We start from the raw sequence: 21,885 nt of genomic DNA, 5'->3' as shown, positions 1-21,885 counted from the left end.
AAGGTTTTATGGCATTGATGAGCTTAATGCTCAAGGCGGAGGCAGAGAGGATAGTGCTGACTTGTTTGATCATGTACAGCGTGGCATCTATGTGTACCCCTAAGGTTTTAACAGAGGATTAGACTGGGATGATGCAGTTGTCAATGAGGTTAGTGTAGAGGGAGTCTAGTTTAGCTAGAGTGGACTTTTGGCCAAGAATAAGAATTTCGGTCTTGTCCCCTCCCCATTGAGGCAGAGGCCATTTGTGGCCATCCATGCTTGAATGGTGGAGTAAATTTGCATAAGGGCTGTAGCGTCTTGGTGATAAATTCATATTGGAGGAAGGAGCACTTGGGTATCATCAGTATATTTGGTGTATGTGATCCCAAGTGCATCCAGTTTATCAAAAAGTGGCTTTGTGAAAATGATTGTATAGCGTAGGGGCAGTACAAGATCCCTGTGGGACAACACAGTGAATTATGGTGGGAGCTGAATTTGCTATATTAGAGAAGACTTTCATGGCTCTGCCTTCTAAGAAGGAGATAATCCAGGAAGTTGCTTGGATGGAGAAGTGCGTCGCGTGTGTGAGATGTTTAGTGAGGGTACTGTGGTTAACCAAGTCAAACGCCGCTGAGGGGTCTAGGAGGAGGGCAGGCTTGCCCTTGTCCATGATATGGGTGATTTTAATTTTATTTTTTAAGTCTAATAAGGCAGTTTCAGTTCCGTGTCCTTTGCGAAAACCAGACTCTTTCCTAGAAAGAAGTTGGTTTCAAGGTAGAGTTGGATTGGACATTGGGCGGCCTTGTCTAATATTTTAAGAAGAAACGGGGCGGTCGTTATGGGCCGGTAGTTATTGGGTTGAGAAGGGTCTAGCGTACGTTTTTTTAAAGAGGGGATGCACCCAGGCCTCTTAAGTCTGGCAGGGACGATGTCTGTTTTAAATGAAGAGTTAATGAAGGCAGTCAAGAGAGGAGCAAGTGGCTCAGCACACTCCTTTATGATCTCGGGGAGGGTGGGGGGGACGGGCACACATCGCCCTTACCTTGCGATGGTTTAAGATGTTTGAGGATGTCTACGACTTCTGTTTCTGAGATTTCCTTAAATGAGAATTTGGAAACATTGATGGTTTTGGAGTTGGGCAAGGTCTGAATGGGTTGGTTGTACTTAGGTAATGTATTATAGTGATCTCTAATTTTGGTTTGTAGGAGGTCTATTTTTTCAGCATGGCAGATTGTATGCTAGTGCACCAGGCTTCATCTTTGATGAGCTCATCAGTGCAAGTGGGAGGGTCTATGAGTTCATTAAAAGATGGTGAAGCGTTCTTTGGTTTGCGATTAGCGTCAGAGATTCAGCGATTGTACACTTCAGATTTGGCATTACAAATTGAGTCTTTGTACTTTTTGGTAATTGTTTGGAAGTTTTCTTTCGTGTCGTCACAGAGGTTTGCCTGCCCGTATTTAAGCACCTGGCGTTTGCTATTGTGCATGGTTTGGAGCCCTTCTGTGAACCAAGAGTTAGCGTGGAATGATTTTTTTCTCTTTCTTATTTTCTAGTGGGGCAATGGTGTGAACTGCGCGAGTAAGTGTGTCCTTAAATATATCCGCTAGGATGTTTGGGTCTTATGAGAACGCAGGCGCTATGCACGTAAGATCAAGATAGGCTTGGACGTTATCTGCAGTTAGTTTTTTTGCGCTTCTTGCTCGAGTAGCAGGAGCAGTTGTGGCAGTTTTGGTACTTGAGCTGTAGGGATGGTGAATTGTAGGCAGTGATCTGTCCATGGGAGGGCAGTGTTGGAAGTGACAGGAGTGACAATTATGGTCTACCACCTAATCTAGGATGCGGCCTTTGGAGTGGGTGGGGGAGGTCATAATTTTCTGGGAGAAGCCCATATCTGAGAGGTCTTTAGTGAGAGAAGTAGCGGCTTTATCATTGGGTTCGCTGAATCCTAAATTGAGGTCGCCTAGAAGTAGAGGTTTTGTAGTATCTTTTAAATTTTCACTGTAAGTGTGTGACATGTCCTTGGAAGTCTGATTGGAGTCCCGGTGGCCGGGAAAAAATGACATGAATATTAATAGTGTCTCTAGGTGAAAGTGATAGATTGACCAATAGAATGTATTGCCCTCACCTAGGTGGGTTATGGGCCTGATAGGTATGGCCTGTTTAAAAATTAGAGCTACCCCCTCACCCCCCTATTTTTGAAGGCCTATCCTGTCTGAGGATAGAGTAATCTTCTGGTAGGGCTAGAGAGATGGTAGGGCCGGGCGCCTCATGTAGCCAAGTTTCTGTGATGGCTAGTATATCCAAGTCCTGACTTACAATTAGGTCATTGACTTCGAGAGCATGGGTATTGAGAGAGCAAACATTGAGTAAAACGCATTTGTAGTGCGGTGATGGGTTACTCCTATTAGACTGAGAGGGTTTGGGTGTAGGGTTATGTTGTTTGAGGGCACTGTGAGTGAGCTTTATGTGGGGCACCATAGTAGTGCTGGAATTGTGTATGTTAAGGTACAGGTGAGTAGAATTAGGCCTATAAGTGGTGCAGGTTCCTAATCAAGAGTTTCTGTGTGCTACCAGTGCAGGAAGGGCACTGGTGTTCAAAGGGCGCATGCGCATTCTGAGTCTGTGGAGTTTGGACTGGCAGTTCGGTGCATGAGCGAGTGCATGTGTGTTGTAGTAAGTGGAGCGGTCGGGCATGGTGTGACTATTACAGCTGATGGAAATGTTACCGTTAGAGGGATCCATCCAGGCATAAAAGGGTATGATAAGTGTGAGTAATGTGCCAAGTAAGCTAAGGTAGTGGGGCACATACTGGAGATGAGCTAGGGGAACATCTATCAGTTAGGCTATTTGGGAAAACGTTGGGCTGGGACAGATTGGGCTGATCCCGACAAGCATAGTTGATGGCTAAATCCAGAATAGGCAAATGCAGAATAAAGTTCCAAAAATATGCTATTTCAAAACACTTTTTGCTACATATAATGGTCACTTTCAGACAGTATTAGCTGTCTAAAATCGGCTGATTCATAATACGCATAACATGAGATGGGCTACTCCAAAACACATATGGCTAGAGAAGTTTGAGCAATTTCAGGCAGTATTTGCTATGCGGGTTAGGCTATTTAAGGGTAAGCATAGCCGATACAAAATGTGTTAGTTTAAATGCACGTATAGCTAGTCAGTTGGGCTACTTCAGATAAATTAAACTATGGGGGACAGAATAATGCATTTCACAACATGTACATATGAAGGAAATAAGGCAGTAGGAAATGGGCTAGTTCAACATTAGGCAGTTCTCAATAGGCAATTTAACATAGGGTATTTTTCTACATATGGCAATTCACAACAAGAAATTTCATATTGCAATTTACATGCCAAGCAGCAAGGAAGGGAGTATGGTAAAATAAAATTTTGCGATTCGCACTGTGATAGATCTGAGCAGCGATATCAAATTAGGGCAATACTGAGCAACAATAAACAATTTAGAGCAGCACTGAGCATCAAATAAATAAATGATGTTGTGCACATGGCACATCGGTAATCACTTGTGGGCAGAGCTGAGCAGCAATAGTCATTTCTGCGCATGGTAAAATCAAATGAGTGTTCTTGTGGAGCTACAATAATTATTTGGGCTAGAGACAGTGCGGCCCGGTCACCTTTAGTAGGAAGTGGCATTACGCGCTGGTGGAGGGTTGTGTATGCGTCTCCTGAATGATCATACATATCGGTGAGGAGTAGTGTTACCTTTTGACATGAGGCAAACTACGGAGTGTCGGGAAGATGGGATAAGCAGCTAGTGTTTCAGCAGGTCGAGCGTATGAGGGTGCTTACCAGTGTGCCTGATGGCAGGGCCTTTGCCGCGCGCCCAGACGCAAACAGAGCCTTATCACTGCCTTGTCCGCCTGCCAGCAGAAGTGAGGTGTTGCCTAGTAACGAGGCACAGCTTCGATGTGGGGCCGCGTTGCGCCGGCCATCTTAGTTGGGGAAACAGCTGATCACGGCAAGCAAGCTGTGGTGGCGGCTGCAGTGATTAAGAAAAGGTGCAGATTGAGGATTAATGGGCTCTTAGATGTAGCTCACCATGTAAGCCTGAGGAGATCCCGGTGTCGAGTGAAGCTTTTGGCATTGGTAGATCGCTCTAAGGGCTCCTCGCATTGGAAGCAGCAGGGAGATGAGGAAAAAGGGTCACTAGGTTTTGGCACGTTTATGGTTGTAGCCATGTTCACTCTGAAGCTCACTGCCACAGACAGCTGGTTTGCTACTGTGCACCTAGTAGCGATCCGAAGAGCCCTAAAACATACTACTCAGGATCCCACACGCTCAGGCATAGATTCATTTCAGCTGCAGGGATAGACCGGACTGCCCTTGGTGGCAAGAGGTTCACCGAGACCAAAACAAATGTTTAACTGGTTGGCATCTGATGTTTGGGTGGCTTTGCCCATTTAATCAATGGGGATAAACTATGTTGGGAGGCTAATGGAGGTTTGCTATGTTGATTCCACTTAAGGCATCAGAAGCAGATCCTTTTAAGTTTATAAAAATATATGGTCCTTGTGCAGATGACATTTTTTTTTTTTTTTTTTTTTTTTAATTTACATTTATAAAGCGCTCACACAGCCCGCAGGCATCGAGGCGCTGTTACATGAATTGTTAGTTTTTCTTAGTTGTGCAATTGTGTTTTTTTTTTTTTCTTTTGTCTTAGTTACGTATTTATAACGCGCTTAAACACTCAGAGGTTTTTAAGCGCGGACCCGGGGATCGAACCTGTTGTTGCTTTGTGTCGTCTTGCTTCCAAGACGCGCACGCTGCCGCTGTGCTATCCACCCGGCACATTAACACAGTGATTACAAAGCATATGTTCACTACTGTGTAATCTGTCATTTGGGCCGACCTCATTTCTGAAATCTAGGAGCACGAGTGATATTCATTCAGATTCCAGCAAAGCCCTGGCTCAGTAGAATGTAAGCACTGTTTCAGTTCTCGATGCAGCCCAGACTTGGTACAACAATTACATTTTCTCAACTTGAATTCTACCCTTTCTCATGTTCCCTCAGAGGCTCAATGTTACCCGGGCTCTGTTTCTCTCTAGGCTTGGCTATGGCAGAGGCCTTCTCCTGAATCTACCTCCTTCCACTCTGCGATCATTCCAGCTAATCCACAATAGGGCAGCAAGACTTATCCTTGGCCTTAAGCCCAGGGACTGTCTCTCCTGCCATACAGAGTCTTCACTGGTTTCTGGTTGCTTCACAGATTAAATTCAAATCCCTCTGCATCATCCACACGGCTTTCTGGGGCCCGGGAACCTCCATCTGCAACTCTTCCTCACTAAATATTCCACCCTCTATACCTCTGTGCTCCTGTGGCAACAACTCCTTGTGGGGAAAGCATTTAGCTAAACAGAGTGCAGGTGGTCGATCGCTTTCCTTAGCTGGCTGCTTTCTTTGGAACAGCCTCCCCCTCACTCTTGAACAGGACTTTCTTAAATTCCAGAAGATTCTCAAGAGTGTTCTCCTCCTTCCCTCTCTCCTCTGCTAATGTCACAGTCACACGATTGGTGTTCAGGGCAGTTTTTCATCCTCTGACCTCCCACATCCACATCGAATCAACAGAGCTTTGGTTTATCCTCAGCACATGCCTTGGGTCACCCTCAGCTCACACTTATCTTTCAATGCACTCAAACTGCTCCCCACAAGCATCCCCAGCACCTATCCCATTCCCTTCTCCTACTACAGTTGCACACTCTGAACACTGAAAAGGCATAGTAGGTTTGTTTTCTCCTCCCCACTGTATTGATATTTGTAATGTGTCTAATCCCCTGTCCCCTTTCCATTGCCCTGTGAGTGATTTGAAACAGTATTTACTTACTTTATAAGCGCCTAACCAGAGGACAATAAACAACTTTTAATAGCTCACCTTTTAAAGGCTGCCATAAAAGATAGGCGTTTCATGACACATCACAGCCGAATAATATTGTCAACATTATTGAAAAGGTTTGTGGCTGATAAGAGTAGCATGTCAGAGCTCTGTAGCTGGCTTTGCTCCCCTTGATGGGAGTGCATTTCTTTACTCCCCTTGATGGGAGTGCATTGCCCCAGGGGACGCGGGCAGGCTGCCCGTGCAGATCTCTATAGCTGGCTTTGCTCCCCTTGATGGGAGTGCATTGCCCCAGGGGGCGCAGGCAGGCTGCCCGTGCAGATCTCTATAGCTGGCTTTGCTCCCCTTGATGGGAGTGCATTGCCCCACGGGGCGCGGGCAGGCTGCCCGTGCAGATCTCTATAGCTGGCTTTGCTCCCCTTGATGGGAGGGCATTGCCCCAGGGGGCGCATTGCCCAAGGGGTCGCAGGCAGGCTGCCCCTACAGATCTCTATAGCTGGCTTTGCTCCCCTTGATGGGAGTGCATTGCCCCACGGGGCACAGGCAGGCTGGCTGCCCGTGCAGATCTCTATAGCTGGCTTTGCTCCCCTTGATGGGAGGGCATTGCCCAGGGGTCGCAGGCAGGCTGCCCCTGCAGATCTCTATAGCTGGCTTTGCTCCCCTTGATGGGAGTGCATTGCCCCAGGGGGCGCAGGCAGGCTGGCTGCCCGTGCAGATCTCTATAGCTGGCTTTGCTCCCCTTGATGGGAGTGCATTGCCCCAGGGGTCGCAGGCAGGCTGCCCCTGCAGATCTCTATAGCTGGCTTTGCTCCCCTTGATGGGAGTGCATTGCCCCAGGGGGCGCAGGCAGGCTGGCTGCCCGTGCAGATCTCTATAGCTGGCTTTGCTCCCCTTGATGGGAGTGCATTGCCCCAGGGGGCGCAGGCAGGCTGGCTGCCCCTGCAGATCTCGATTAGCTGGCTTTGCTCCCCTTGATGGGAGTGCATTGCCCCAGGGGGCGCAGGCAGGCTGGCTGCCCGTGCAGATCTCTATAGCTGGCTTTGCTCCCCTTGATGGGAGGGCATTGCCACAGGGGGCGCAGGCAGGCTGGCTGCCCGTGCAGATCTCTATAGCTGGCTTTGCTCCCCTTGATGGGAGGGCATTGCCCCTGGGGTCGCAGGCAGGCTGCCCCTGCAGATCTCTATAGCTGGCTTTGCTCCCCTTGATGGGAGTGCATTGCCCCAGGGAGCGCAGGCAGGCTGGCTGCCCGTGCAGATCTCTATAGCTGGCTTTGCTCCCCTTGATGGGAGTGCATTGCCCCAGGGGGCGCAGGCAGGCTGGCTGCCCCTGCAGATCTCGATTAGCTGGCTTTGCTCCCCTTGATGGGAGTGCATTGCCCCAGGGGGCGCAGGCAGGCTGGCTGCCCGTGCAGATCTCTATAGCTGGCTTTGCTCCCCTTGATGGGAGGGCATTGCCCCAGGGGTCGCAGGCAGGCTGCCCCTGCAGATCTCTATAGCTGGCTTTGCTCCCCTTGATGGGAGTGCATTGCCCCAGGGGGCGCAGGCAGGCTGGCTGCCCCTGCAGATCTCTATAGCTGGCTTTGCTCCCCTTGATGGGAGTGCATTGCCCCAGGGGGCGCAGGCAGGCTGGCTGCCCGTGCAGATCTCTATAGCTGGCTTTGCTCCCCTTGATGGGAGGGCATTGCCCTAGGGGGCGCAGGCAGGCTGGCTGCCCGTGCAGATCTCTATAGCTGGCTTTGCTCCCCTTGATGGGAGGGCATTGCCCCAGGGGTCGCAGGCAGGCTGCCCCTGCAGATCTCTATAGCTGGCTTTGCTCCCCTTGATGGGAGTGCATTGCCCCAGGAGGCGCAGGCAGGCTGGCTGCCCGTGCAGATCTCTATAGCTGGCTTTGCTCCCCTTGATGGGAGTGCATTGCCCCAGGGGGCGCAGGCAGGCTGGCTGCCCCTGCAGATCTCGATTAGCTGGCTTTGCTCCCCTTGATGGGAGTGCATTGCCCCAGGGGGCGCAGGCAGGCTGGCTGCCCGTGCAGATCTCTATAGCTGGCTTTGCTCCCCTTGATGGGAGGGCATTGCCCCAGGGGGCGCAGGCAGGCTGGCTGCCCGTGCAGATCTCTATAGCTGGCTTTGCTCCCCTTGATGGGAGGGCATTGCCCCAGGGGGCGCAGGCAGGCTGGCTGCCCGTGCAGATCTCTATAGCTGGCTTTGCTCCCCTTGATGGGAGTGCATTGCCCCAGGGGGCGCAGGCAGGCTGGCTGCCCCTGCAGATCTCGATTAGCTGGCTTTGCTCCCCTTGATGGGAGTGCATTGCCCCAGGGGGCGCAGGCAGGCTGGCTGCCCGTGCAGATCTCTATAGCTGGCTTTGCTCCCCTTGATGGGAGGGCATTGCCCCAGGGGGCGCAGGCAGGCTGGCTGCCCGTGCAGATCTCTATAGCTGGCTTTGCTCCCCTTGATGGGAGTGCATTGCCCCAGGGGGCGCAGGCAGGCTGGCTGCCCCTGCAGATCTCTATAGCTGGCTTTGCTCCCCTTGATGGGAGTGCATTGACCCAGGGGGCGCAGGCAGGCTGGCTGCCCGTGCAGATCTCTATAGCTGGCTTTGCTCCCCTTGATGGGAGTGCATTTCCCCAGGGGGCGCGGGCAGGCTGCCCGTGCAGATCTCTATAGCTGGCTTTGCTCCCCTTGATGGGAGTGCATTTCCCCAGGGGGCGCGGGCAGGCTGCCCGTGCAGATCTCTATAGCTGGCTTTGCTCCCCTTGATGGGAGTGCATTTCCCCAGGGGGCGCGGGCAGGCTGCCCGTGCAGATCTCTATAGCTGGCTTTGCTCCCCTTGATGGGAGTGCATTGCCCCAGGGGGCGCGGGGAGGCTGCCCGTGCAGATCTCTATAGTTGGCTTTGCTCCCCTTGATGGGAGTGCATTGCCCCAGGGGGCGCAGGCAGGCAGGCTGCCCCTGCAGATCTCTATAGCTGGCTTTGCTCCCCTTGATGGGAGGGCATTGCCCCAGGGGGCGCGGGGAGGCTGCCCGTGCAGATCTCTATAGCTGGCTTTGCTCCCCTTGATGGGAGTGCATTGCCCCAGGGGGCGCGGGCAGGCTGCCCGTGCAGATCTCTATAGCTGGCTTTGCTCCCCTTGATGGGAGGGCATTGCCCCAGGGGGCACGGGCAGGCTGCCCGTGCAGATCTCTATAGCTGGCTTTGCTCCCCTTGATGGGAGTGCATTGCCCCAGGGGGCGCGGGCAGGCTGCCCGTGCAGATCTCTATAGCTGGCTTTGCTCCCCTTGATGGGAGGGCATTGCCCCAGGGGGCGCGGGCAGGCTGGCTGCCCCTGCAGATCTCTATAGCTGGCTTTGCTCCCCTTGATGGGAGGGCATTGCCCCAGGGGGCGCAGGCAGGCTGGCTGCCCGTGCAGATCTCTATAGCTGGCTTTGCTCCCCTTGATGGGAGGGCATTGCCCCAGGGGGCGCAGGCAGGCTGGCTGCCCGTGCAGATCTCTATAGCTGGCTTTGCTCCCCTTGATGGGAGTGCATTGCCCCAGGGGGCGCAGGCAGGCTGGCTGCCCCTGCAGATCTCGATTAGCTGGCTTTGCTCCCCTTGATGGGAGTGCATTGCCCCAGGGGGCACAGGCAGGCTGGCTGCCCGTGCAGATCTCTATAGCTGGCTTTGCTCCCCTTGATGGGAGGGCATTGCCCCAGGGGGCGCAGGCAGGCTGGCTGCCCGTGCAGATCTCTATAGCTGGCTTTGCTCCCCTTGATGGGAGTGCATTGCCCCAGGGGGCGCAGGCAGGCTGGCTGCCCCTGCAGATCTCTATAGCTGGCTTTGCTCCCCTTGATGGGAGTGCATTGACCCAGGGGGCGCGGGCAGGCTGGCTGCCCGTGCAGATCTCTATAGCTGGCTTTGCTCCCCTTGATGGGAGTGCATTTCCCCAGGGGGCGCGGGCAGGCTGCCCGTGCAGATCTCTATAGCTGGCTTTGCTCCCCTTGATGGGAGTGCATTTCCCCAGGGGGCGCGGGCAGGCTGCCCGTGCAGATCTCTATAGCTGGCTTTGCTCCCCTTGATGGGAGTGCATTTCCCCAGGGGGCGCGGGCAGGCTGCCCGTGCAGATCTCTATAGCTGGCTTTGCTCCCCTTGATGGGAGTGCATTGCCCCAGGGGGCGCGGGGAGGCTGCCCGTGCAGATCTCTATAGTTGGCTTTGCTCCCCTTGATGGGAGTGCATTGCCCCAGGGGGCGCAGGCAGGCAGGCTGCCCCTGCAGATCTCTATAGCTGGCTTTGCTCCCCTTGATGGGAGGGCATTGCCCCAGGGGGCGCGGGCAGGCTGCCCGTGCAGATCTCTATAGCTGGCTTTGCTCCCCTTGATGGGAGTGCATTGCCCCAGGGGGCGCGGGCAGGCTGCCCGTGCAGATCTCTATAGCTGGCTTTGCTCCCCTTGATGGGAGGGCATTGCCCCAGGGGGCGCAGGCAGGCTGCCCGTGCAGATCTCTATAGCTGGCTTTGCTCCCCTTGATGGGAGTGCATTGCCCCAGGGGGCGCGGGCAGGCTGCCCGTGCAGATCTCTATAGCTGGCTTTGCTCCCCTTGATGGGAGGGCATTGCCCCAGGGGGCGCGGGCAGGCTGGCTGCCCCTGCAGATCTCTATAGCTGGCTTTGCTCCCCTTGATGGGAGTGCATTGCCCCAGGGGGCGCAGGCAGGCTGGCTGCCCCTGCAGATCTCTATAGCTGGCTTTGCTCCCCTTGATGGGAGTGCATTTCCCCAGGGGGCGCAGGCAGGCTGGCTGCCCCTGCAGATCTCTATAGCTGGCTTTGCTCCCCTTGATGGGAGTGCATTTCCCCAGGGGGCGCAGGCAGGCTGCCCGTGGCTGGTTGTCATGTAGGCAGGGCAGCGCACAGGCATTGCCTACTTACCCTGTGGCAGCAGCGCACAGGGCTGGGCAGCTTTCCCCACACGCTGGCGGCCTGGAAGCGGGGCACTCTGGCACCTGCTCCACGGAGGGCGGTCCAGGGGCCATCTGCGGGATGTGACAATGTGTCTGAACAGGGGAGGGGTCCCCACAGCGAACACAGCAAAAACACCGGCGGAAGCAGAGTGCCTGCGGGTCGCTGCGAGGGCAGGTGCGTCCTATGCGGAGAGAGGCCGCGGGCTGCACACGTCACCGACATGGAGGGGCCGCAGGCGCATGTCAGGGGCCCAGCAGCAGCCCTGCGGGGGGGGAGGGTGGGGGGTGCATGGGGGCTCTGGGCTGAAGACTCCCTCCCAGCACAAGTGCAGGCGGGGACCAGGAAACCGAAGGGGGTGAAGACAGAGGCAGCCGAAGGTGGGGGAACTGTCACCCCCTCCCACTCCCACTCCCACTCCCACTCCCACACTTACCGGCTCATGGTACCCCGTAGGTGCTGCTCGCGGACCCACTTCCGGTCTCTGTCCCAGACATTAAGTTCCGGTCACGTGCCACTCTACTTCTGTATCCTGGATGGGACCTGCGATGCGTTCCACGCCTCGTTCTAGACAGCGCCTGCTGACGCGCTCCTTGCGCTCCTCGAGCCTTCCATCCAGTGGTGCAACGCCGCAACCTCTCCTCGTGCAGCGCCGGCTAGTCACGAGCATGCGCACAAGCAACCGGCATTACAAGGCTGCTACCCGTGTGCGTTTCTAGCCTCTCTTTGGGAATCCGGTCTCATCAGGAGTGCAACAAAACTTACATATGGGGGGAGGTACTCACAGGTTGTATGCTGGGCCATCATAGAAATGGGGCGGGGCAAACTTAGAGGCTGTGCCCCCTATCTGTTCTACCCCAAGTATTGTCTGGCCAGGAGCCCATATATATCATCCCCTCTCCCCACCTGCCCCTCCCTATCCTAGCAACCATCACAACTCCCCACTGTGATGTGTGACCCTCCCATGTGCATTGCCCTTTTAAGATGGCCCATGACGTGGCCCAAGCCAATAAAAGGAGCCCCTGCAGGCCCCTGCATCAGAACTGCTGCAGACTCCAACTACCCAAGCATACATGCCAACCCTCCCAATTTGGGCGGGAGACTCCCGTATTTTTCATCAAAAATGTTGATCATTTTGACTATCTTCCTCCTAAAATATTTGTAACCTCAATTCAATCCAATGGGAAAATTCCCTTCTCCCAATTTCTGTCACAAAATCTCCCTCCCATCTGTGGTAAAATGTGGGCATGTATGGTGTGGTTCTGTCTCTGATGGGCTTGCAGGCCTACACTGTGTGATCACGGTCCTGCAGGTCTGGCCCACCCAGACCAGCCTGGTGCCCTCGGTCCAGCCCAGACACCCACCACCCAGGATGCTGCCAGCATCCAAGATACGCAGGCACGCAGGCTATGTCCCCACAGCCGCACAGGGCCCTGCCCTGCAACAACAAGTAATTACGGGTGACCCCAGCACACCAACATGCTGCTGGGCCCTCCAGCACCTGTGAGGCCGGCCTAGTGACCGCCGCTGGCCCACAATAATGGTGACGAGGAGGAGGAAGAGCCCCCGCGATGTGCCCGTCCCTGCTGTCCTTCTTTTTTTTCAAAAGAAAAGACGGATAAAGGAGGAGGAGCGACATCCATTGCCGTGGAGATGGTGAGGGGGTGTCATGATGGAAGCCCGGCCGGCGAATCCTCCATGGCTGCGGCCCTCTGAGAAGACAGTGCTTGTGCCGCCAGGGTGAGAGTAAGCCGCAGCCCCCTGCGGCATCGGCAGCAGGAAGAAAGTGAAAGTAACTAACTGTGCGGCCGTTGCCATGTGTCGCAAGGTGGGTGAAACATCATCCGCCCCAAGATGCAAGAAGGAGCTTTGCCCCGAGCGAATTCAGAAGCCTGCCGGGGAAAAGGGCACTATGAAAACAGGCAGGCAGAGCCCTGCAGCGTTCACGGGCCCCGGCAGTGAGAAGCTCCCATCATCGGGGCAAGGAGAGAAATATCCCGGGGCTCCACAGCAGTGAGAATTAAAGAGCTCTGTGTCGGAGCATAAAGGAGGAGGCATCAAACAAGATACCCAGGGCCACTCAGTGGTGAATTAAAGAGCGCCCCATGTCAGGGCAATGAGAAAAAGAAATGCACCGTTCCACGTTGGAGCACCAACAACAGATGGCAAAGGATACCCAATAGAACTCGGTCCTGCAGTTAGTGATGTGAATTACATTGTGCTATGCCGGCACAATGAAACAAAAAAGAACGTGGCAGTACTGCACTGGCACAGGCCTGCCAGGGAGAACGGAACTGCTCATGCAAGAGGTAAACCTAGCAGAGGGTTGCAGCTCGTGAGAGAGCTTGTGCCCCCTACTGCTGTCAGTATCCTGCCAGCAACTTCTGACTGGGGGGGAGAGAAACTGTGTGGGTTTCAGATAACCTGCCACCGGGATAGGTTTTCTACCTGCCCCCGCCAGCCATCACAACTGCCTGCACCTGCCATGTATGTGCTATCGCTGCACCCCGTGCCATGGACAGTGATTCCCAACACCCTGTGGCCCTAACACCCTGCCACCTGCGACACCCTGCCCCCAGCGACACCCTGCCACGGTGGGTGCGGAAAAAGGGAAGCAAGAGAAGCACCCCTGCCTGGGGGATGTGAGGAACACATGGTGACAACAGTAAAGACAGGCGCCAGTGATCACAGTTCAAAGGTGTTTATTAAACTGTCTGCAGGTTGAAAAACGCCTAATCTAAACCTAAATCTAAGATGAGAGCAAGCGTCGACCATAATATAAATATAAGGCAGACCTAGTGGCATTGTATCAAATAAAAAGGGCCTATTCTAAGAAACCTATTGCCAAACCTTACAACTAATACAAAAAGGGGTGTGAGATAGTTCTCAAGAAAAGAAAGTAGTGTTCACAAATAATATGTCAGGATGCAGTAGCTTGGATCTCCCTTCCCCACGTTTTAAGCATGGGGTAAGGTGGGATTCTGGAGCACAGTATGGGACAACAGTTTCACCTGCAGTTAGCAGGACTGTCGATGGCCAAGTCTAATTTCTCCTGAAAGTCTCTTGCCTTGGAGGGCCTGACGTAGTCAAATAACAAAACAAAAGTTGCTTCAATCAAATTAAAGTTTGTTTCCTGGTTTTACTTAGGGTGAAGATTCTTCACCCCTGGGTCCCCCTCTTCTGGGCGCTGAACCCTCTTTACTTTACTTTCAGCCTCCCTCCACCGGGTTCCCTATGTCTTTTCTTTCCTTCCCAAATCGCAATGTCTTTTTAAACAGTTCCAGTGGACAGCCCTCAGCCAGGTGCACACTTGTCAGCACACTGTTTCTTGGGACTTTAGACTTGCCCCCTTCTCGTCAGCATCCCTCTTCTGGGTTCACTCTTGCCAACTTCACATTCGCTTTCAATGTTAGCGGGATTCACTTCCCCTGCTTTATCACAGTTCTTAGGTCAAAGGCTTTCGACTGTATGAGGTTTTACCTGCATGACCACTTTGACCTATCTTGGCGGCTCTACTATGGCCTTCTGGTATTTGTAGTTTTCACTCAGACAGAGATCGACAAGAGTTTCTCAGAGCAGCACCCATGTGGTGCCGGCCCCCCTCTGCAGCTGGTTTCCCCTTTGCAATGTCACAGTTCTTTAAGTTTATTTTACTTTGCCACTTTGCGATTTTCATTGACCATAGCCTGGTTCTTATCGGCTCTCCCCTCGACTCACCGGCTGTGATGAACCACTTGGCTTTCCTCTTTACTGGAGTCAATGCCGGTACCACAGAAGCACCGGCTTATCAGCGTCGATACACATCTGCTGCAGCACACTCGGGCTATTGTCTTTGGTCTTACTATTCTTTCAGCGGAGGGTTCGCTGGGTTTTGACAAAAAGGGCAAGGTTGTGTCTCTCCTCATCAACCTCTTGATATTTGCCGCCTTTTTCCTCCTTTTGAACTGCCGGGTCTGGATAGCTGTCTCGTTGTGCAGTCTGCCTTACTCGTATTGTGCTCTCTTGCTCCACCTTTTTTCCCTGTTGGGAAGAGAAAGGGCTATCAGGTGTGTGTGATTCTGATCAATTGCCTGACTTTGCCTGACCCTTGTATTGGGACATGTCAGAGAAACAGTTCTGGTGTTAGTCCATTCTCTGTTGTGTCGTGTGAAAGTGTTTGGGTCGGAAAAGGGGGAGGAGGGATCAGTGGTTTTGAATGTCCTACCTGGTAGGATGGGGAAAAGGTGTTCCTGGAGTAACCCCCCATCCAGGTGATCCTCCCTCACTGTTCCACCCCCAGGAACTGGATCCAATGGCGATGGCCTTTTCCTGACCACCTGGATGACAGATCCCTGGGTACTAGCTAGGGAGACACCTTCAGGTTTCTCACAGGGAGCAGGGTAAGATGTTCCTAGTCACCCTGTCACTTGTGTCCGGCCAACAAACACATACAGCCCTGACACCCGCCACCAAGAAATGGTGCAATAGGCAGGTGAGGGTTGCAGCTCTGCTCAAGTGCTTGTGCGCCCTCCTGTGCCACTGCAGTAAAGTGACACTTCTGCCTGGAGAGCGTAGCCAAGGAATAGGGGGGTGAGTAACATGCTACCACCCTTGCCCTGTCAACATCATGTGGCACAGCCTAGATGCCCTGCTACCCGCATCTCACTGCCTGTCCAAACATCAAGGGACTGACGGATCCTAAATGTGACGCAGCCTAGACGCCCTGCTATACACGTCTCTGTGCCCCAACATCAAGGGACTGACTGAGCCTGAATCTGGCATGGCCAGATGGCCTGAGATACCTGTGTCTTGCTGCCTGTTCCAACATCAGGGGACTAAGCCGATGTGGCCCCTGGTGCTTCCAGGTGTGGCTTTACCGACCTTTGAACTATACCATCAATGGACCTGGACCTGTGGTAATGATTATCCTGAACGGACACTGGAGCAAAGTGAACTGGTCTCCTGCAGTCCTCCAAGCGCTCAGAAGAGACTCAGCAGACGTGTTTAGATGCTGTGAGCCTGCATGCAGATTATATGCTTAAAGTGGTCCCAGTTAAATCGATGTGAAGCTGTGCTCCCGGAGTTTGTAGGCATGCTCTAAGTGGTAACAGCAGCTAGCAATGGTGTCATTCAGTGGTGGAAGTCCCAATTATCACAAGTTAAAGGGTCTTGTGAGAGGTGGTAGAACTTCCACCATTCCACGGATGGTTCGCCAACCACGACTGTCACCCGCTGATCATGTTTAGAGTGAGTTTATATGTGTTTTATGTCTGCAACTACCTGAGTCCCTATGGTTGTATCAGTGGCATATCCTACTATCTGTCTACCCCATAATTCCCAAGTGTTATAAGTATAGTTGTTCTGTAACGCAGAGGAATCATTATATTTCAACAATGTTTGTTTTGTTCATTATGAAAAAGGAGGAGTGTGATGTGTGACCCTCCCATGTGTATTGCCCTTTTAAGATGTGGGCCCCTCCCAATGTGTCGTGCCTTTTTAAGATGGGCCATGACAAAGTCATGGCCCAAGCTAATAAAAGGAGCCCCTGCAGGCACATGCATCAGAACAGCTGCAGACTCCAACTATGGAAGTCCTGCTGTCTCCATCTCTTTTTCTGGGCCTGCAGGCCTACACCGTGTGATCACAGTCCTGCAGCCCTGGCCTGCAGGCCCTATACTGTGTGATCACGGTCCTGCAGGTGCCTGCTGGTCTGGGCCCCCCAGACCAGCCTGGTGTCCTGGGTCCAGACCAGGCACCCACCATCCAGGATGCTGCCGGCATACAGAGTGCTCCGGCACTGAGGCTGTGTCCCCACAGCCTTACAGGACACTGCCCTGCAATACCAAGTACGTCCAGGTGACCCTGGCACACCAACATGGTGCTGGGCACCCCAGCACCTGTGAAGCCGGCCGAGTCACTGCCGCCGGCCCCACAATACCCACCTCCCACCCTCTACCCGCCAGAATAAAGCTCCTCGGTCCAGCATTGCACATAAGCAAACACATATACACACACACACACACACACACACAATTACAAATTCACTCACTCATTTAAACATCCCATTGACCATACACTTGCTCATTTACATGCGCACCCAGCCCCCCATAAATCATACCCTCATTCACACACTCATTCATACATACATTACATACACACTCCTTGCACACATGCATAGATACATAATGAGCAAACATGCAACACCCTTTCATACTGCTAGTTTCAGAAAAGGCTTTCCTTGAGTCTCTCCCTAACAAAAAGCAAGTGTGCACATCACCCCCCTCTCCTCATTGTGAAAGAACACATAACGTTGATATATGTTCGCTTGCATCCGTGGGCAGGGGACTGATGTGTGCATTGAATTTTTTTGTAAGGCTGCGCAGTGATGGAAGCCTTTCCTGAAACTAGCAGCTTTAATGTGTTGCTGAATTTGTGCAAATTAATGTTTCTGCATGAACACAGCAACACTTAAAAGCTGCGGGTTTTAGGAAAGGCTTCTCTTCCCTCGCTGACTAACAAAAAGCCCAGCCCCTGAGCTTACATTTCAGGGGCGGGGGGGCTGAAGCCCTTCCAGCTTAATGGTGTTGCCCTCCACTATCATTACCTCAAATAGTTCATATAAGGAACTGGAGCGTTACATCATGGTGTGGGTGCAGCCAGGGCGCCACGCTGGTGGAATAGGTACCATGGAATCCCCAGCATTTCCTAGGCACAGCTGCACAAAGAGTAAGTTCATAGCTTTCAGGTATTGCTTTCCCCTGTCATCCTTCCCAGTTGTAACTGTAGACTTCCTAAGGTAGTCTGATATAAACCTAGCAACATTTTGATACATTTCTTATTTTCAGTACTTCATTTTTTATTAATATGTTTTATTTGTATATGGTTTGTGACAAACCTTTACAAAACATAAGTGATGAAAAAGCAAACATTTCATTTATGTATATACAGGGAGGACCAGTGCTCTTTTGATCACAAAAGAACATACAATAGATAAGAATCAGATTTGACGGGAAGGTGTGAGCTTCTTACAATGGGGTGAGTTTGAGGGACATTCTCACCAGGTTGTGGAGGGGAGTCAATGGAACAGTCACTGGGGACAAAGCATAAGTAGACATACATAGATTAAGGACAACCAACATTGGAAATTTTTAGGTGCAAGTAGACGGTACGGCCAGCTTCTCTCGTGGTGTGACCATGATGGGTGAAGCGCTAGAGTGGAGGTAGAGGAAGTGACAGACAGAGGCAGGTTAGAGGTGAGGGAAAAACGTTAGCTTGCAGGCAGATGAGAGGTAGGTTAAGAGGGTAACTCAAAGGCAAGGAGATATGCTTTTAGTTTTGTTTTGGACAAATCCACGTGGATGGTTTCTCAGATGTCCAGGGGAAGAGAATTCCATGCAAGTGGAGCAAAAAGAGAGAAAGAGCAGAAGCGAGAGGAAGCACAGAGAGGGCCAGGAGCCACAAGCGTAGTTGAAGCAGAGCAGAGATTACGAGAAGGCTTGTAGAGTTGGATAGAGGAGCATAGATACAGTGGTGCCTTACCATGGATAGATTTGTGAACCAGGTGAAGAAATTTAAATCTCATTCAGGTTTTGCATCATCAGACTTTCAGCCTGGTGACGGTACGGGGAAGTAGGTGTGAAGTGAGGGAGTTCAAAGAGAGTCCTCGTAGCGAAGTTCATGATCTTTTTGAGAGGACAGAAAGCATAGTTGGGGAGACCAAAGAGGATGCTGGCACAGTAGTCCAGTTTAGAGAAGACAAGCGTGGTTAAGAGATGCTTGGCAGTGTTGAAAGGAAGGCGGTGCCTGCTTTTCTTAATATTTAAGAGTTTGATGTGAGCTGCTGTTCCAGTTTTGGAGAGGAAAGTGGAGAAGTTATGAGAAGGGTCATAAATGACACTGAGGTTTCTAGCTGTTGAAGAGTATGGGAGAGTGTTGGATGGGAACTGGATAGGTAGAGAAAGAGATGAGAGAGGGTTTTTGGCAGGAAAGAAGAGCACCTCTGTGTTGGTAGGGTTTAACATCAGAGAGTGCAAAGCCATCCAATATTTAATGGCAGAGAAACAGTTGGAAGTGTGGATGGAGAGATCAAAGGAGAGCTCAGGAAAAGAGAAGAAGATTTGGGTGTCATCCATGAAGAGTTGGTACGAGAACCGAAAGGAAGAGATTAGTGCCCCAAGAGCAGAGGTGTAGGGTGTAAAGAGGTGCGGAAACAAGACAAAGCCTTGTGGAACACCAACAGTTAGAGGAGTGTGTTGAGGGGGGTTGTTGCTCCAGGAGACAGAGAATTGGCGAGTTGTAAGGTAGGATTCAATACAGGCAAGGGATTGATTGAGAATCCCAAGAAGAAAAAGTATTAAGGAGATCAGATTGATCAACAGTGTCAAAGGCATCAGACAGATCAAGGAAAATTAGAATAAAGGATATGTTGGAGTGCTTAGCAGAGGTGATGAAGTTGGACACATTCATAAGAACAGTTTCTGTGGAGTGACATGAGTTGAAACTTGCTTGTAGGAGGTCTTGAAGTTTGTGGATGGCTACAAAATTGGTAAGAGGTAGAGTTGTAGGTCCTCGGGCAAGTAGGTACACCTCCATTTGTGCAGCAGCCGATGCATGTCTATGCGAAGAGAGCGTATGAATGGGGTGACCCATGGTTGAGGATGCTGAGACTTGGAGTGAAAGTAAGCAGTGGGAAGTGAGAGGAGAATGAGTCATATAGAAGGGATTGGAAGCTGGAGAAGGCAGCGTTGGTGGAAGAGGCATCAGGCGTGAAGGAGGAGAGTGAGACCTGTATGTCGAAGAGAATGGATGGAATGGCAGAAGGTTTACATATCATTTTAGTATTAGGTGAAGCAAGTGGTGAGGAAAGGACAGAGGGTGGAAAGGAGATGGTGGTGGAAATAATTGAGTGCTCAGATATGGATGGTGTGACAGTAGTATTAGTGGCTGAGGTAGAGCTAGAGATGAATAAGAGATTGAAAGAGTTACCTGCTTTGTGGGTAGGTAGGTTATGGATAGAGTGGTTAGCGTGGTCACTAAGAAAAGACTGAAGTTCAGATTTCTGAGAAGTGGTTGGAGAGGGAAGGTCAAAGTCACCTAAGAGAATGAGGTAATGTTTAGTGGAAAGAGAATCAAGGAGTTGCCCAAGATCATCAAAGAATGGTCCAGTGGGACCAGGAGGGCGATAGATGGAGATGATGAGGACCGAGTGAGGCAGAGCAAAAGCAGAGATGGTGAATTCCAAAGAGATAGGAGGGGACGTGGCATTAGACCTTTGTCAGGCATTGAAGTGGGAATAGAGTAGATGTCAAGCCGTAGGGGAATCCACACCCCTCGCTACCCACAGAGGCCAAATGGAGAATGATCCTCCCACCTTGGTTGGCACAGGTTCCTGGTTGTAGGTAACAGGTCTCCATGAGGCAGCCAATGGGGGGAAGAGGGTTAGGGGAGAGGTTGTGGATAGGAAGGGGAAAGTAGGGTAACCAGAAAGAGGGTTAGCGATATGTACTTGGATAGTTATGGCAGAGTTTAGGAAAACAACTCTTACATTCACCAACAACTTTGTCCGACACTCTTTGCATATGTAAATGACACAACTTAATACTCTGCACCTTGATACTGAGCACCACACTCTGTCCATGCACCTTAATACTATGCCCCTACCCAACTCTCCTTATCTCATAGCATATTCATTCTCAAGCACAAGGCTCTAATCGGACATAACAAAAGCACATGAATGAGCTTACAAACACTTATTGGTGAATGAAAACACGGATGAAATGACACATGAATGAATGAGTACATATGCCAACTCTCTAATAATGTTTCATCATACTGCACAACTTGAGAAATGCTGGTTCTTGTTTCAGCGTCTGCTCGAGTAATTAGTAACACACTCTGTTGCCGCACAGAGCAATTCCTGGCATGGTTCCCAACACATAGAAATCTAAACAGGGCTTATCGGAAACCCGTGAAATTAGCAATACGCTGTATTGTCTCATAGAGCAATTCTTGACATGATTCCAACACATACATTCGAACTGCTCTTATCAGAAGCTCAGGGAACTTCATGAGGCTTGCCTGGGCACTTTCCAGGACAGTGAAAAGACACTTGTGTGTCGATTTGGTGGCATGCTGTGGAGTTCTGCAGAAATGAGATGATCAGCAGAAGAGTTCTGGAACACTGTTGGCCACTCAGGCTAACCGGATACAGTCCATACTCCTGACATGCTCTGTGGATGACTACGTTCCAACCTATGCCGCGAAAGGACAAAATAATCAGCACAAGCACGGATAAGCAGAGCTATTCAAGCGCCAGCGAGCGACATGTGAACAGAGCGTTAGGCACACTGCTCTCCCAAGGATCATGGGACTTGTGGTCCAATCCTGAAACACAGTCCCAGAGAGCCACACCTCCAGGGCGTGTTAGCCCTTTCCTGATGACTCTGGCCACCGAGGACCCCAACCACTTCATAAATCCTGACAGTATCCCCTTCTCAGGGGTCTTCAATGGCCCTGGCTTCCTCAGGTTTTTCTTGTGAAACAGTGCCTCTAATCAAGGTGCATGTACTGCCTATGCAGGTTCCCATGAACGATTCTCCAGTCCATATCGCACCTATTCCACAAAATACCACAACCGCTGTCGACATTTTCTTGAATCCAAGATACGTCGCACTTCATATTCTTCTTGCCCATCTTTCATGATAACCAGTGGTTTCCTGGTTCTGGCCTTAGCAGCTGCAAATTTAAGTATAGACACACGAAACATTGGATGTATTTTCAGGGTGTTGGGCAATTTCAATCTTACAGCAGTGTCTGAAACACATTTGTCAATCACATATGGGCCAGTAAACCGAGGCATATGTTTTCGTGTACCCACCATCTGTATGTTGACAACCAAACCTTCTCACCCCCAACATACTTGGGTGCTTCACGTCTCTTAATTATCTCTTGTATGTCTCTTTTGCTATTTCCAGATTTTGGAAAGCTCTCTGTCTGATGTCTAAAAGCACCTGTTTATACTCAGTAACTTGGCACGTTTACCAACGCGGGTATGTGCTCTGGAAGCATATTTTGTTCCTGTCCCTATAGACACATATTTGGCAACATACCCAGTGAGGCATGTTTTGAATTGTTG

At 51.5% G+C, this 21,885-nt stretch overlaps 1 protein-coding gene across 2 annotated transcripts in view; it reads right to left on the bottom strand.

Moving 5' to 3' along the window:
• The window catches only part of KATNBL1 (katanin regulatory subunit B1 like 1), a 175,929-nt gene extending 164,584 nt beyond the window's left edge, over positions 1-11,345 (bottom strand). The window contains exon 1 of one of the 2 annotated variants that reach the window (XM_069638401.1): positions 11,209-11,345. The gene's annotated coding sequence lies outside the window, so the exon portion shown is untranslated. The remainder of the gene's footprint in view (positions 1-11,208) is intronic. The other variant, XM_069638402.1, reaches the window with a different exon arrangement.
• Positions 11,346-21,885: the final 10,540 nt, after the last annotated feature.

This window comes from Ambystoma mexicanum, chromosome 14 (assembly GCF_040938575.1).
Source record: "Ambystoma mexicanum isolate Mex_15411 chromosome 14, UKY_AmexF1_1, whole genome shotgun sequence".
Taxonomy (NCBI): Eukaryota; Metazoa; Chordata; class Amphibia; order Caudata; family Ambystomatidae; genus Ambystoma; species Ambystoma mexicanum.
Note: the sequence above shows the minus strand (reverse complement) of the source record. Positions and strands in the feature narration are given on the sequence as shown.